This window comes from Glycine soja, chromosome 18, assembly GCF_004193775.1.
Source record: "Glycine soja cultivar W05 chromosome 18, ASM419377v2, whole genome shotgun sequence".
NCBI classification, from domain to species: Eukaryota; Viridiplantae; Streptophyta; class Magnoliopsida; order Fabales; family Fabaceae; genus Glycine; species Glycine soja.
In genome coordinates this window covers 20,840,744-20,857,824 of record NC_041019.1, presented here as the reverse complement: position 1 = coordinate 20,857,824, position 17,081 = coordinate 20,840,744, and the positions used below count along the sequence as shown (strand labels likewise).

Genomic DNA, 17,081 nt, shown 5'->3' with positions numbered 1-17,081 from the left:
TGGAGCTTGTAGGCCTAGGATCTTCTTCATCAATGGATTCCTTTGCTTCTTGGAAGATAAATGGCAGCGGAATGGAGAAGGAAGAGAGAGAGGAGACGCCACTTCAAGGAGAAGATGAGTCTAGAAGAAGCTCACCACCATAGGAGGCCATGGATAAGAGCTTGGAGGAAGAAGGAGATGAATGAAGGGAGAGGGAGAGAAGAGCATGAAATTTTGTGCTCTAAATGAGCTTTGAAATCTGAAGTTTAATATTCAAATTATCAAAGTTGAAAAAAATGCACACACACGACCTCTATTTATAGCCTAAGTGTCACACAAAATTGGAGGGAAATTCAAATTTCACTTGAATTTGAAATTGAATTTGTGGAGCCAAACTTTGGAGCCAAAATTTCACTAATTATGATTAGTGAATTTTAGTTATGGTTCAGCCCACTAATCCAAGATCAATTCCAAGATTCTCCACTAAGTGTGCTTAGGTGTCATGAGGCATGAAAAGCATGAAGGACATGCACAAAGTGTGACTATATGATGTGGCAATGGGGTGTAGTAAGCAAATGCTCACCTCCCCCTCTAAAATTTAATTGGATTGGGCTTCTACCAATTCAATTAAATTTATTTCCAACCACACACATCAAATATCCACTTAGTGCATGTGAAATTACAAAACTACCCCTAATACAAAAACTAGTCTAGGTGCCCAAAAATACAAGGGCTGAAAAATCCTATATTTCTAGGGTACCCTACCTACATTATGGAGCCCTAAATACAAGGCCCAAAAATAATGAAACCTTAATCTAATATTTACAAAGATAAGTGGGCTCGTACTTAGCCCATGGGCCCGAAATCTACCCTAAGGCTCATAAGAACCCTAGGGCCTTCTCTTGCATCTCTGGCCCAATCTACTTGGAGTTTTCTATCCAATGCCCTTGCGGGGTAGGATTGCATCAAGTGTTGTGTTGAGTTTTTTGCTGGACTTTATAGCCACAGATATTCCTCCACATCTTTTATAAGCCAGATTTGTTCTCTTGCTTCTTTTGAATTTCTCCTGTTGTGGTTTTTAAAGGCTCATTCTATTTATATGTATGTATTTCACTATTTCTTTCCTCGAGAGGATTCCCTATTTTTTTGTTTTGTACTCTTTCAATTCATACAATTGATCTCTTTCATGACATGTATCATCTATCAAGTCTATATCACTGTTTATAGGTTGTAGCATTAAAGAGTCATATTAGGTTATATATGTATTCATGACTCATGATGTATTTTTTTTCCGGTAGAATTTGTTGTACTATTTAATCCAGAGTTTATGATGCCCACTCGATCTTTCTCCCAAATGTTTCCTCTAGTTCTATTGTTTGGTCATATTAAAATCTTCAATGCCTTAAACTGAAGGTGTTAAAATGCTTGGATCATTTTCGTTTGCCTAGATACATATCATGGATAAATTGAAATATTTTGTAATTGGATCATCTATCTAAAATAATGTGTGCATGTCTACTTGATTTAACTAATTGAACAATCAATGAAGATAGAGCTTATTTAACTGAACAAACTATTAATGGATAAATTGAAATCTTTTCTAATTGGATCATATATCTAAAATAATATTTATGCTTGTATACTTGATTTAACTAATTGAACTTTCAATGGATATAGAGTTTATTCCAGTGCAGCCAACATTTTCTTTTAATTTTAGCTGGGCTTCTTGAGTCTTGGCATGACGAAAGAGTGGGAGGTAAGAGTTCAAGAGGACTGCATGTTATCATTCCAAGTGTAGAAGATTTGCAATAAGCTCATTTGTATGTATTGAATAATAGTAATGAAGTTTTTCCATACATACTTCGCCATGACGGTTTAGTGAAGGAAAGTAATAAAAAATGTTGAAGAACAAGGAGTTGAAAGAGCATAACAAGACTTTTATAAATTGGTTTAAAGATCCAATCTTTGGTGACGATAATGCTTATGAAACGTTAAGAAAGCTAGCAAATGGGCCTAAAAGAAAAGTTAAAACTTGGCAAGGATACGATATAAACAAGTATTCCTTCTATACAAAAGCATAAGACGAGAAAAGTACAATGCAAAACAGTGGGGTTACCCTAAGGGTTGAATCTTAATACTTCGCTAGTGTACATGATGACAATCCCCATGTAGCTTCCTTCCCTTACTTTGGTTTTGTTGAAGAAATTTGGGAGCTTAATTATGTCAAATTCACTGTCTGTGTTTTCAAATGTAAGTGGGTTGATAGCAATATTGGTGTGCGGACCGATGATGCAGGATTTACGTTGGTAAATCTTAAGAAACTCGCTTACCAGAATGACCCTTTCATCATGGCAGAATAAGCTAAATAGGTATTTTATGTTCAAGACCCTTCTAATGAAAGGTGATTAGTGGTTCTACACGGGAAAACAATTGGTGTTAATGTTAAAGATGATGATTCACTCCTTGATACTTGTGTAAGTCCTATGTCCACACAAATCTCACCTAACATCGTCGCAAAAGAAAATGCTGATGACGTTCATGCAAATCGTATTGATCATGATGAAGGAGAATTAATTAACATCGTCTAATGTAATTTTTTTAAAATGTACTTCATTTCAGTTTATTCAGTTACATAACATAAAATAGTTTTATGATCATTTTTAAAATTAATGTTTTTTTTCTTAACAGGAAAATGGCTACACCACCCAGTTCCCCTCCTCTTCCTCCTACTGATTCAACATCACATTCACCTTCTACCTTGAAGAGGACAAGAAAAGTGACCTGGCTAAGATCATTGGCTACTAGACCAGTTGGGGCAGAGAGACCCTTGGTCCATGTGGATCCTGCAACTAGGAAAGCCGACGGTCCACACAGAAAGAAGCTAAGAACATATTTAGGGATCGTCACTCGCGATAAGGTGGATGTGACATACGAGAATTGGAAACAAGTCCCTGCTGCCCAGAAAAATTTGATATGGGAGGATATTTAGGTATTTTACTTAAACGTTGCATGTTGTTGATTAACAATAAAATTGTAATTTACTAACAATAAAATGTAATTTTCGTTTATCAGACTGAATTTGATATCCCTGAAACATTTGATTTATGGACAAAAAAGAAAATACTTCAGACCATGGGGGAGCAGTGGAGATAGTTCAAGTCTAATTGGACGTCGAAATGGGTACTTGCAGCCGACAAGGACGGTGTCGATGACACTGTTTGCGAAAAGTACGACATTAACAAGGAGAAGTGGACCCAATTTTGTCTAATTCGTAAAGACCCTTCGTGGGAGGTAACTTTGTGATATTCATTGTTTTAAACTTTAAATTTACTTATTATTGTTAATAATAATAACTTCTGATAATGTTTAATTTTTAAAGGATGTGCAAAAGAAGGCACAAGCCATTCAGAAACAAAACATTGTCCCTCCAGTGTTGTCTCGTGGAGGTTATGAAAATCTAGAAAACAAGTTGATGGAGGAGAAGAAAAAGAAACAAATGGAGGAAGCTGCTAAATCCGAAAGCATTGACACTGTCATTGATCCTCTATCTCCCATCAACGACACGTGAAGTGGAAGATGGCTCAAACCAAGAAAACTGGCCAAATGACGTCTGAGGCAACAAAGGAAATTGCTAACAAGATTGTAAGTCGCTTTCAATTGTCAATTGCAATTATTTATATTTATTGTTTGATTAAGTAAACCAATAAATATGTTCTATGTAGGATTCCTAGGACAAGCAGGCCTCATAAGGTTCTTTTGTCACCCGTGGACGTTAAGATGTATTGACTGCTGCCATTAGGCGTCCAGAACACCTTGGTTGTGTGCGTGCTGTTAGAGTCGATGTCACGATCAAAAGATACTTTAGACCAGCTCCAAGGACCTCCCACACATCTTCGTTCATGGCTCCCGAAGAACTAGAGTAGCTGACGCAAAAAATTAGGGACTATCTGGAAGAGTCGATCACAGAAAAAGTGGCTCAACAACTAATGTTGTCCTTTAGCCAAATGTAGTCTCAGTTTCAATTGAAAATGCAATCACAAGGACTCGTATTGCCTCTTGAGCCTGTGGTTGGTCCTTCAGCTGCTCATGTCAACACAAAGGAGAGTTGTGTTGATCCCATAGGGAACGACCCAAACACGAGTGACTCAGAGAAATGCAGGTTGTACGTCAAAGAAAATCCTCCCCGCCTGGTTTCCCTAGGAAGACTTTATGAGTGGTCGACAATCGTTCACAACATCACTTTGCGCAATGATCAAGTCAAGGTTGGTGTTGAGGAAGTTAGAGATGCAGATGCTCCCATTCTTGTACCCACTCAAGAGGTTCAATTAATGGGGTAGATACTTAACACCTTTGTTGCTTGGCCAACACATCTTGTCAAGCGTTTCTTAGAACAAGTATTTCATTGTCATTAAATGTGTTTTTCCAATTAAAGTGTTCACTGTCATTAAATTATGTTAATTAACTGTGTTGGATAAACAAGGAGTTGTGGGACCGATAAAACCTGTAGATAGACCGGATCATGATGTCGATGATCCCTTATATTTGATGACATGGACCATCCCACAGCTTTTTCTAAAGCTGTTGTAGGTTATGTGGGATGCTACCGTGTTTGGGGTATTTAATGACAACTTCCCCTTGTACATAAAGCATAAAGATCTATCTGAAATAGCACACGGTGGTCAATGTCTCAACATCTCTGTTATACAATTGTGGATTTTGTAAGTCACTTTACATTATTGTTTATTACCTAACTTATTGTTTTAAATTCATACATAATTTACTTTATTTTAACAATAGTAAACATGTGTCTGAGACAAGTATGTGAGCGGGGAATGCCGATGCGTACGGATTCCTCGAGCCATAGTCCATATAGAGATTTGGGCAATCACAATTTGAATCAAAAAGTTATGTTAAGAACTAGATGCAAAATTCAAAGTGGGATGTGTACCTAGGAGCCTACTTGAATGAGTAAGTTAAATTGAACAAATGAATTTAGATAATGTATAATAGTATAATAACTTATATTGTTATCCGATGTAGTGCACATTGGAAAATGGTCGTGATTTTGCACAAGGAAAATGTTGTCATCTGGTTTTGTTTGTTGCACAATAGGCCAGACAACTACCTGAAAGGAATTATTAACAGGTTTGTTATATTTTTCAATACATTTACATTAGCATTAGTCGAGAACATCAATATCTTAATTATACAATATGCATCCATGTTTGTATTGAAAAGTGCTTTGAAAGGATTTGACGATACTCCACAAAGTAAATCCAAGGTTGCTGCTAGGTGGATTGTTGTTAAAATAAGTCATTTAAACAATGCTTCTAGTTGTATTTTAATACTGTGTAGATTAATTTGTACTTAACTTTGAATATCTAAATTTCATAATGTATTTAGTGTAATAGACAAAAAGGAAGCACTGAGTGCGGGTATTACGTCATGCACTGGATGTGAACTATAATCTTAGAAAGTTTCAAGAATAATTGGGAAACGGTAATTGTTTAATTCAATTGTATTTCATTTTGTTATAATTGGTATTATATATTATTAACTTATTTTTTATTATATCATGCAATATTTTAATGATGCTAGACCATTGGAACCAGAGCGATTGAAGGCACTTCGCATCCAATGGGCAAGCTACTATTTGAAGTTTAAAATGAAACAATTAGTGTTTAAGTAATTTTGGAATTGTAGTTTATATAATATACATTTTTTACAATTCATGTTATATACACATCAAATATTCTTTTAATTCATAGTAAATATTCAATTTTTATGGAATTTCTACTAAAAACTGTCTAAAAATAGACTGAAAATTATCTGTTGTGGTTCTGCTTTTAAATTTGTAGGTTAATTTGGGGTGATTAAAAAAACAAACAACACATTAAAAAAAATCCAGAAAACAACATTGGTTTTTAGTTGTTTACAAACAACATTGGTTTTCACAACATCGGTTTTGGTGTGAAGATATTTGATTTTTTTTTTATAATTCTTACTATATAACATTGGTTTTTAAAAAAAAAATGATGTTGTCAATTTTATGTTAACATCGGTTTTGGAAAACTAATGTTACGGTATTACTTTCAACGTTGGTACTTTCAACATTGGTTAATAACCGATGTTGAAAGTCCTTAATAACCAATGTTAAAACCCTATTTTCTAGTAGTGTCCCTTGAGTGACATTTGTATTGGTTGTTATGTTGAATGTTGCATCTTAGTCCATATCATATCTTTGGTGCATCATGCATCATCATGAGTAAGTGAGAAGAAAAATTTCTAAGTTAGAAAAGCTTCTTCAGAAGGAAAAACTCTCTGTTTTAATCGATTACAAGCTTATCGTAATCGATTACACAAGTTGTCTGAAGCTTGCAGATTTATGTCTCGTATCAATTTAATCGATTACAACCTTCTTTTTATCGATTACCATGTGATATAATCAATTACTCCTCTTTCTATAAGTGTTTCAGAAGTGAACAAGAACACTAAAATCAATCACTTTGGGTATCTAATCGATTACATTGTTCTTAAGTTGTTTCCAGGTTTTGGGAAGAACACTTTAATCGATTAATAAGATAATATAATCGATTACTTCATTGAATTAATCGATTATCTTGTAGATTTAATTGATTACAGGCGGTTATAATTGTTTTCTCTATAAATAACCAGCTTGTGTTCACTTCAAAAACTATAACAATGAACGAAATAAGCTTCTGAATGAGCTAAGATCACGTGCTGTTATTAGTTAAAGAAAGAAGACAAGAAAAGTACTTAAAAAAGTAACTCACACCTTTAAATCTTTTGATTGCGAAGATCTTTTGTGATAAGTGAGTTGTGTCACTTTTTTTAGTTCAAGAAGAACACCTCTTCAGTCAAGTAAAATTTTGCAGAAAGAATTGATCAGTTTGTGTCTATCATTACTCTTGGTTTTTGTGTATGGTTTTACACATCTTTTTTGTTTATGCATTAATCGCTTAGGGCATGCTAGAATATGTGCTTCTAGTTTGGGCTAAGAGTAGGGTTCTTTTAGGCTCTTATTCACAAAGGATCCTAGTGTTAGGTGCCTAAGTCTCTTTTTCCAAGGTGGGAACTACAGATTGATTGCGATTGTTTGTAAGGATTCTTTATGCATACTGAAAATCTAATTCTGGTTTTGGATTAGATAACTAGATTAGCTTCTCTAGTGATAGAGAGTGAACCAGTATAAAAAGATTGTGTACTTCTTCTCTTGATCTGATCTTTATCTCTCATTCTAGTATGAATCAGTTTTTTAAAAAGGCTCAAGAATATATCTTTGCGAAAGAAAGAACTTTAATGAAAGATCTTGTGTGAAGGGTGGATTGATTAAGTATTGATTGAGTTCGATTTATGAAAAGTTTTGAGATACAATCCGTATAAAATAAAGTTTTTGTAACTCTGGTTTTAAAAGTTATTTTGTTTTGAAAACCAATTCAAATAAAATAAAATTACTTGGCTCTTGATATTGAAATCAGAACTCAACCACCAAATCAAATGGCTAGAACTAAAATCTTATACTTAATCCTCATGGACTTAATATTAGAAACCATATATATCTTTCACATCATTTTTTCAATAAATATTGAGAGAAAATTTATGACAAATTGGCAATAGAAAAGAAGCACATTCATCTAAATTTATATTAAAATTGGATGAAAAATGACTTTTCAATTTGAAATACACAATAAACAAAATAAATAAATTAAACGATATAATAAAATCTGTAAAAATTAATTAAAAAGATATAAAAAAAATTATAAAGATGATTCAACTACAAGAAAAATGACCTATACCTACAGACAATAACTGTCACTATAAATATAAAAAAATATGTAGGTAAATGATGATAGACTTTGTCCTACAGACGTTTCTTCCATCAACTTTGAGGGGGCATATAATGACGGCTAATTGTCTGTCACTATAGGTTTTACCTACTATGTATTGTGTGTAGGTAAAAGTCATTAGCTTTTACTTACATCTCCTAACTGTAGGTAAAAATCTTTAATATGTACCTATCATCTTCAACTGTAGGTAAATATGTTAACATGAACACCTCTAATAAGAAGACAATTCTAGGGTGCCAATTTGAGAGCCTAACTAGAAAGACTATGACCTGTTTGGGGATGCACCTTAGCAATGCAATCTACCCTCCTAAACCTTGCCTTGCTATAACATGAGTGTCCAAGTATTGTTTTTCCTTAAATTATTACTAGCTGGAAGCTTACCAATCATTTTATACGAACACACTTTGCATAGAATCAATATTAGAGAATCTCAAGTCAAAAGCATATCTACCTTATACATATATGGCGATCAAACCCTTATACATAATTATTCTTTTTATAAGTCACCTAATAACATTTTGAATATTCTTAATCCAGTACAAAGCACATGTGACTATAAGACATATTGACATTTATTTAAAAACTGGTTTTTAATCATTAGAGGGAATAAAATAAATAATACAAGAATGAAGCATATATTCCAATACCACATATTTATAATATGGGTAAGGTACATAAAATTAATAGAGTCAAATGTCCTGCTTGAAAGTTGCCATGAAGCAAGACTAGAGCACTTAGACTACCACTTACATTACACTATCAACATCCAAGTCACCACATCCTACAACTTGTAGATCTCTTGCTAGCTCTTGGGTCTTTTCATATGCCACTGCCAGCATTCGAAGATACTGAAACCTCAAATCAAATACAAAGTACATTGGCATCAGCCTGCTGTCAAAACTGGCACTTGGATGATAATAATGAAGGAAATTGGTTAATCCTACTCATTAATAGGAGCCCACCTTCCTCCACGGAAGGTAAATTGACAAGAGATGGTTTCTCTAACAGTTTGTCCAAAAGGGCAGTGATTCACTACTCTAAAACTCTCTGTATGCAGAATTATGAGAACATTGGTTTTTGTGAACACAATAAAATATACAACCTATTCAAAGCCACAATATTTAGTGAAGACCATGTTGTCTTGTACTTGAACTAAAATTGACATAACTTCACTTGGTGAAGGGAATACGGTCGTGATTGTTGTAGCTTCTTTACGAACAGTATCTGTAAAAAATTACTATCAATCATTGTCCTGCCAAGAATATTTTCATTTTACAAACAACAGAAAGTATTATTCAAACCTATGATTTCTTTGTACAAGGAGGAAAGCCCACGAGCAACATTACTAGGACTAGCTTGGACAGCCTAGTCACCAAGAACCAGCTTAGTGTCTGCATTCATTATTTCCACATCAATGAACATTGGACGTGTTGCCACATAATGTTGCATGGCACTTGTACCCCTGTTAAATTGCATTACAAATAGTAATTTAGTTAAATAGTAGCACTAATTTACCAAAAATTCAACATTTGATATGTTAGTGGGTACACTCAAATGTAATTATGTACAACAAAACTTTATTACTTGAGACAAAATTTTGGCACATTCTGAAATTTGAAGTTATATGAAGGTAGAGAATCTCAAGCCAGAAGCAGTTTGGTGCATATCAAACACCAAGACAGAACCATTCTGCGAGGAAGTTATATGAAGATTAGCATTTGAAGTTCCCACATCAAATAAATACAAAACCAAAGTGCTGACCTGTAGTCCAACATATATGTAATGTGAATTGTTGAGATCCCATGAACAAAACCATGCAGGAACCTGGAATACAATTCTAGTAAAGGTGAAACCCCCCAAAGAGGGACTAGTAAACTCAACTTGTGACAGATCACAATCTTTGAGCAATAAATTAGTAGAACAAGGGGAAAGGGGGAATGAAAAAAAACTATTTTAAGAATTTATTTCTAATTTTCTACATGTAGTTTGGAGGATTTTCTCTTATGTCATTTGAGGTTTTGGAATCACGGGAACTAATGGCAATTGATGGCCTTGCCCTCCTGCCGTATGCTATTTGCTGTTAGTTCATGCCTAAGGTTGGAGAAAAAAGCTAGACTTTCTGGATATCTACTTACAACACTGCATCCTTTATGGAAATCAGTGGTTTTTTTTATCTTTTTCATGGTGTTTAGTTAATTGTTACTTTGAAAGGCCGTCTTTGGAAAAACATGCAAAGAGACTGAAAACCTTTACTCAACTCAAGGAGGATAAAAAGTTAAATATACAAGCAATACCAATCTTAAAAACCACAAAACATAGCAATTACAAACTATTTCCAACAGCTTTATTACTACTAAATTACCAAATCAAAATATTGAATCAAACTTCACCTGTAGGTCATAATTGACAACAAGGTTGCTGCTGTCCAAGCTGTAACAAAAGGAAATACATCAATGACCAAATTTTTACTACGTCAGACAAGATGAATTAGTACTTAATGCAACCATACCTGAGCACTGATAATTTCTTTCCTAGAGAAGCAAAGAGAGCTAGGCTACTACTATGAGAAGTAGAAATGAGTAGGTCTTTAACACCATTTGTGCCGGAAGGCAGTAAGATGTCTTGCATCTCAAATGGAGACATACCTAGTAGTAGTATGTAAAATAAATTTAAAGGGGTTATAATTAGTTAACAAACTTGTATTTGCATTGTGTGTACATTTAGCCAATAATTGCTCCAATGTCATTAGAAGAGGCCGCATGGTACAAAAATATGTAGCATTACTCATTAACATGCATTTTTAATCATTTTGATGTGTTACCTGCATGCATTGTACTCTTCCACTATTGCCTGCGATAAAGTTAATGTCATAGTTTTTTTTATCCCCTTAAGAGAAGAATGTCAATGTGTGTGTGATATTGGTTAATTGATTTTTCTATTGTGCCTAAAGTCTCATTGTATAATGGCCTCTAGGAATTTTGTGACCTATCATGTAAGGCATGGGTTAAGTTAAATGGCATTTGTCCTCTCCAGGCTTTGGCTCTTCAAAGAGGCAAAGGTAAAGTGGTAATCATAAAAAAATTCAGGGTAGGAAAAATACAATAGAAAGAACCTTCTCAAGTCTCAACGGACAGTCTCTTATCCCTTTTGTTGGGTAGTTGAGTTGAGAATATGCTTCTTTCTTCACTAGTGCATGGGAAAATCCTTTCTGCATTTCCCTCTAAAAGGCCACAAAAAGCAAAGTCCAAAGTGGATAAGCAAAAATGAAATATGAATTGATTGATTAGAATCCATATTGTTCCTAGTTGTTTGATAGACAAGCTTATATGTACAAAACGTGTGGAAATTGGAAAACATCATGATCCATAATTATTTAATTGATAAACTCTAGGCAGCCATACAGTGGAGACCAAAATTGTAAATCATAAGATAACTTTATCTTCAATTTCATTAATTGATAAAAATTACACGTCTAGAAGTTAGGCAATGAATAGAATGTTTCAAGTTTCTTTAATGCAAAGCTGTAGTGGTGTTAGCAAGTAAGGGTATTTCTTATTAAGCAGTAGTGCTTGAGTTATCCATCTCTAAAAATAAATTATAAATATCTACAGAATTCTACTTGTATCCATCTTAGCTTGATGGTTCCATCCCTGACCAGACAGGAGAAAGGCATACACACACACGTGTATATACATATATATATATATATATATATATATATAGAGAGAGAGAGAGAGAGAGAGAGAGAGAGAGAGAGAGAGAGAGAGAGTATAAAGAGGTAGTATTAGGCTTCAGTGCTTCACAAGAAGCATGGTCAAGAAGAAAATATCCAGAGGAGATATTTCCTAGTTACTTTTCCCTACATCCCGAATCCTTTAAAAAAGGATAGCCACCTTTCATCATCCCTTAATATCCTCTCTCTCACTCCTTTCTTCAGATCCTCTAAACCCACTTTAACTCTGTTTCTTGAGGTCAACTGGTGTAATAAGCCACCCAAACTGGTTCTGCCGCTGGTTACACCAACCAACCCAAACCTATTTTAATAACACTGCTCTCTCTACTGAAATATCACTATCATAAATTTCTACAAAAGTTCAACAAATGCTAATAACTTGAGGAAGATAATAGTTCTTTGTTCAGTACACTTAACAACTGACAACTGAGGCTTTTTATGGCTATATCTAATTACCTGAATCAAATTTCTCAAAGAACTAAGCATCACAAATCTGATGTAACAACAATCTATTCTCCCAAAAACCTTTATATTAGAGTATTGGCATCAGGACATTAGCAGCAGCTAGTAGTAGCATTCCTAAGTTCACATTCCTAGAAATAACAATACAATGCTAGAAACATACACAATAAGTGTGAGTGGAGTATCAATTAGAAAATGTTTTCAATTGAGGTTTCTACACATATAATCTCAATATTTAACCCTCAAATATGTTCTGCCATATACAATTTATTTCTTGGTTCCATGTTCCAATTGACATCTGGCAAAATTTCTGCTAAAAAATAACTAATACAATTAAAAGAAGATATCAAGCAGATGCAACACAAGTATTTAGTGTAGATGAAGTGGCATCGAGCATTGCCTTCATAGTTCCCCTGTATTTTATGGATTTAGACTTGGGAACAATATTTTCAGGACACCTATGTTCTTACCAGAATAATGAAAGTCAATACAAGCCTATTATATTATCATTTTAAAATTATTATTTTTTATGTCTCTGTTTACTTAATTTTTTTCATAAATATTTAATGAAAGAATAATTAAATAAGAATATGAAAGAAAAAATAATAATTAATATATCTAAAAATTAAAAACCATCTTCTAAAGAAAATCAAACAAATTTTTAAAGAAAATTTTATAATTAGGAATGTAATGAGTATATTGTACTGTATACTTTAGCCAAACTATTTTTTTTTAGAGGAAAGCAAAATTCCTGTGCAAGAGGAAAGAGAAAGAATAAGCCCAAACTCTTAACGCCAACACAAAATTTTGATCCATGAGGCTCTAACTCCAACACAATATTTTTTGCCACTCCCAACAATTACTACAAACATTAGTAAAATGCTTCACCAAGAGACAAAATCACAAGCAACCCGTGGGCAAGAAATGAAGAAATTACCTAAAAATAGAAACTATAAATTTGTAGTAACCAACTCCACGAAAACTTCAAGCTAATGTTTCTGCATTAATTCAATTTTTGTTATCATACACTATTGCACTAGTTTGTTCTTGTTCTACCCAAACAGACATGCTCCTGCTCTAGACTTAAACAAGGAACAGTTAGCACAAGCAATGCTACATTGGCTATATATATTGCAACACACAAGGCATTCTGAATGTGTGTAAATTATCCTTCTGTAGCACTCCATATGCACTTGGTAGTTCTATACCTCTATTTACTTCCCTCAGTCTATCATATGGGAATGGGAATACAAGAGGTATTTAAACCTATTACATAAAAAAACCCACCCTCTGACTAAGAAATGTAATCATATTAAAGGATGATTTACACACATTCATTAAAGTATAGATTCCTATCAAAGATACTAAACTAAACTTCCCTAACAGCTTAATATTTTAAGATAATTGATCCTTAAACCTCCTTGAATAAAGTATTTAGGATTTATTCTTGCTTTCCCCGTTATTCTAGCAAAAGTGGCGTTTTAGCACTAGATAAAACAGTCATGTGCTTTGTCCATGCTGGATGGGACATGCTAGAGATATAAAAACCAATATTGAGTCTTTAGTGTCGCAACCTACCCTTTGGCGGGAGGGCGACGCGTGACTCGCGGGTGCGTCTTTCAAAAAGGAATACCCTTTGCTCCTACGTATTCCTCAATTGTGATGAGGAAATCAGACCTCCGTAGTTCTTTATGAACAAAGCGTTTGGTTAAGTTATTTTTTTATCCTTTTTTTGCAAGATATGTTTTTATTGAATGAAAGGTCTTTTAAGGCGTTGGATCATTTAAACAATCTTTCGATTCTTTTTGAGAAGAGAGAAAACATTAAGGTATTGGATCATTAATGATCTCTTTATTTTTGGAAGAGGTAATAAAGTTACATGTTGATTTTAGGCCTTTTTTAGAAATCTATGTTTTAAATAATAAAGGTGGAAAAGACGATTTCAAGGCGTTGAACCTTTAAAAATGGCTTTTTTAGGCGATGACAAAAAGTTTGGTTTATGAATTGATTTTAGCCTTAGTTTCACTTTGGTTATTAGTCAATTCGATTAAGAAAGGAAAATCCCAAAGAAAACGTCCGATTGATTTTTTTATTTATTTTACTAAAAGATATTTTTTATTATTATATTATTATTTTGCCTCTTTTTGGTTGTAAACGTGGTTACGACATGATCGAACGATCGAAATTTATTTTAACAAAAATTAAAGGATATTACAATACGAATGATCGATGGAAATTTATTTTATTTTTTGATTATGCGGGAAAATGACTTAAATAAATTACTAAAGCACGTCAAAAGTGGGTACGGAAAGTAAATGAAATGAAAATAAAAGCACGCGAAACAAATGAGGACCACTAAGGGTACATAGAATGAATTGAAAAGTTTGATTTCGGGAACTTACCGGTTGAAGACCGAAGAACGACGAAGAACGAACGAAGAACGTCGAAGAACGGTTGAAAATCTTTGCGAAATCACCCATGGAAACGTTACGGAAGTGCCTCAGCTTGGATTTTCTTCACGGAAACAATTTTTCTCACTATTTTTAAGTGAATCTCAGATACCAGGAGGGTTGAACATTTTTGTTCATCCCTCCATCCCCTATTTATAGGAAAAGGAAGGAGATGCGTGCCACCCAGCTTGCCCAGGCGAGCTAGGTTGGTTCCTCCAGAAGCAACCGCCTTCTGGAGGAACATCCTGGAAGGCCCAAGTGGGTCTGGTTGCTATTTGAATCCCCATTTTTACTAAATACACCCCCTACCTTTTTTTGGTGATTTTTTTTCGTAAAGTTACGAAAACTTACGAATTTCGTAACGATACTTGTTTTCTTTCCGTAATATTGCGGAACCTTACGGATTACGTAATCATCCCTTTTTTGCCTTCCGGAATGTTACGAAACTTTACGGATTGTGCACTAACACTTCCTTTTAATTTCCGGCATGTCACAGAACTTCACGGATTGTGCTACAAAGCTTTTCTTTTGGCTTCCGGCATGTCTCGGAACTTCACAAATTTCCTAATGATGGGTGCCAAATACCTCGAAGTGGTCAAACGAGGGTCGCATCCCAACAACGGATGGTCCCCGGACGAAATTAGGGTTTGACATTTAGTTCACATAAGAGCTTAAGCTTCCAGGATGATTGGTTTTCAACAATTTTAATATTAGTAATTTTATCTTCTAATATCAGTTTCAAATTGTTCTCCTGGCCTTTTATTTTGAGTTTGATGTCATAATTTTCTTGATCACTTCAGCAACTCAAATAAAATAATGGAATCTCTTAATTATATGTTAACCTCATCAGATAAAACTATATCAGAATTCCATCGTCCAACATTTTGTTGGATAAAACCATATTCCTTGGCATTTATTTTTATAATCATTAGACTAGTCGATCCCTAGAATTATCCTTCACTTGCTTTTTCTCTTAATTCAATTGTGTACAAGTTAGTCCTTTAATTAATAAATTTACACAAAAAATATTAAATTAGTTTTTCTCAAGAATCAAAATGAGATACAAGAATGGTTAACATGATACAAGTTGTATATATATTCAAGGACTATCTTTTACAGAAATTGTTAAAAAATAGGTTATTATGTCCCTATTATATACTAGGACTATCAATGAAAAACTATCAACAATCTCTGCATTTGCTGATAATCCAGTCTCATCAGAAGAACACCTTAGCCTCTAAGGTGAGTTTTGCAGCTGACACAAACAACAAGGTAACAACCTAAGTGGTGAAGTCACAAATCAATCACAACTCGATTCATTCATTCATCCATTCACAAATAGAAATTCTACTAGTTCTCAAATTTTCACAATTCAATGCTTCAAACACAAATAGAGTATGGAGAAATCAAATAGAAGATGAAGACATTCAAAGGAAATTCAAAAATGTCTCACACAAACACTAATAGGTGAAATTAGAGGTGAAGATGTAAGTGAGATACTTGAGGTTAGGGATTCTTCAGCTCTGCTAAAAAAAAAAATCATTGCGTCGAACCTAGGGCTTTTGCGGAACTCTGTGAGAGAGGAACAATTTTGTTAAACAAGATAATGAGTTTGAATGTTGAGAGAGAGAGATAGGGATAAGGAAAACACAAATAGAGAACTCTACGAAATAAAATCAGCACTACTAAATAGAGAACAAAGAGAACTCTATTTATCGAAAAAAAATGAAAGTATAAAGGGAGAGAACTCTACGAAATAGAGAATGGAGTGAAGTATAAAATCAAATTAATAATAAAATCAGCAGTGCAAGTATTCACGATGGGCGTCCCAAACTTCATGCATTGCAAGTATTCACGATGGGCGTCGGTATAAACCAACAATTACATTTTTTTAAATATTTTTTCTTCTATTGAGTAAAAAATTCAGGATAAATTAAATTAATCCATAAAAAGAATAGTAATCTAAATTAAAATTAATTCTTGAAATTATTAATTAACATATTTTCTTTAATTAATATATTTACTAAAAACATAAGAGTCTGGTCTTTAAATTCAAATAATTTTTGGAGTTTTACTTACACAAAGTAGTTGTAGGTAGAAGCTTTTTTTTTTTAATTTTAATGAATTTACCTACGCCAATAATTGCATGTACAAGTTGTTGAAATTTACCTACATTAATTAGTTGTAGGTAAAAGTAATTTTGAGTTTTACCTACACTAATTTATGTATGTAGGCAAAAGACGTCTGTAAACATAGGTCATTTTTCTTGTAATGCGTACTATGTAATTGTTCAAATCAAAATTTCAAATTAGATTGATAATAATTAATCTAATTATTTTCAATGTTTATTTTATAGATAATTTTTAGTTAATTTAAAATTTTAGAATTATCTTTATATTAATATATATATATATATATATATATATATATATATAATGAATCTACTTTTTCAAAATTTCAAATACTTATCATAATTACTTGGTAATAACTAATTTTTAATCAAAAAATTATCTAAAAATTTTCTTTTCAAATGTATAAGGATTTTCTCTAAGACTTGTTTTTTTTTTTTTTTTACTTTACTAATTAATA

At 33.3% G+C, this 17,081-nt stretch overlaps 1 long non-coding RNA gene across 4 annotated transcripts; it reads right to left on the bottom strand.

Annotated features, from left to right (window-relative positions):
- Positions 1–8,510: 8,510 nt before the first annotated feature.
- Positions 8,511–16,070, bottom strand: LOC114396002. 4 transcript variants are annotated; one of them, XR_003663181.1, is made up of 5 exons: positions 15,993–16,070; positions 10,238–10,492; positions 9,432–9,671; positions 9,149–9,309; positions 8,511–9,071 (listed from the first exon to the last, which is right to left on the bottom strand). It is a non-coding gene; the product is annotated as an uncharacterized LOC114396002 (long non-coding RNA). The 4 variants fall into 4 exon arrangements; XR_003663182.1 differs by lacking the exon at positions 15,993–16,070 and having other exon boundaries at positions 9,432–9,536; positions 9,609–9,671; positions 10,238–11,128; XR_003663180.1 differs by lacking the exon at positions 15,993–16,070 and having other exon boundaries at positions 10,238–10,277; positions 10,357–11,128.
- Between the last annotated feature and the right edge of the window lie 1,011 nt (positions 16,071–17,081).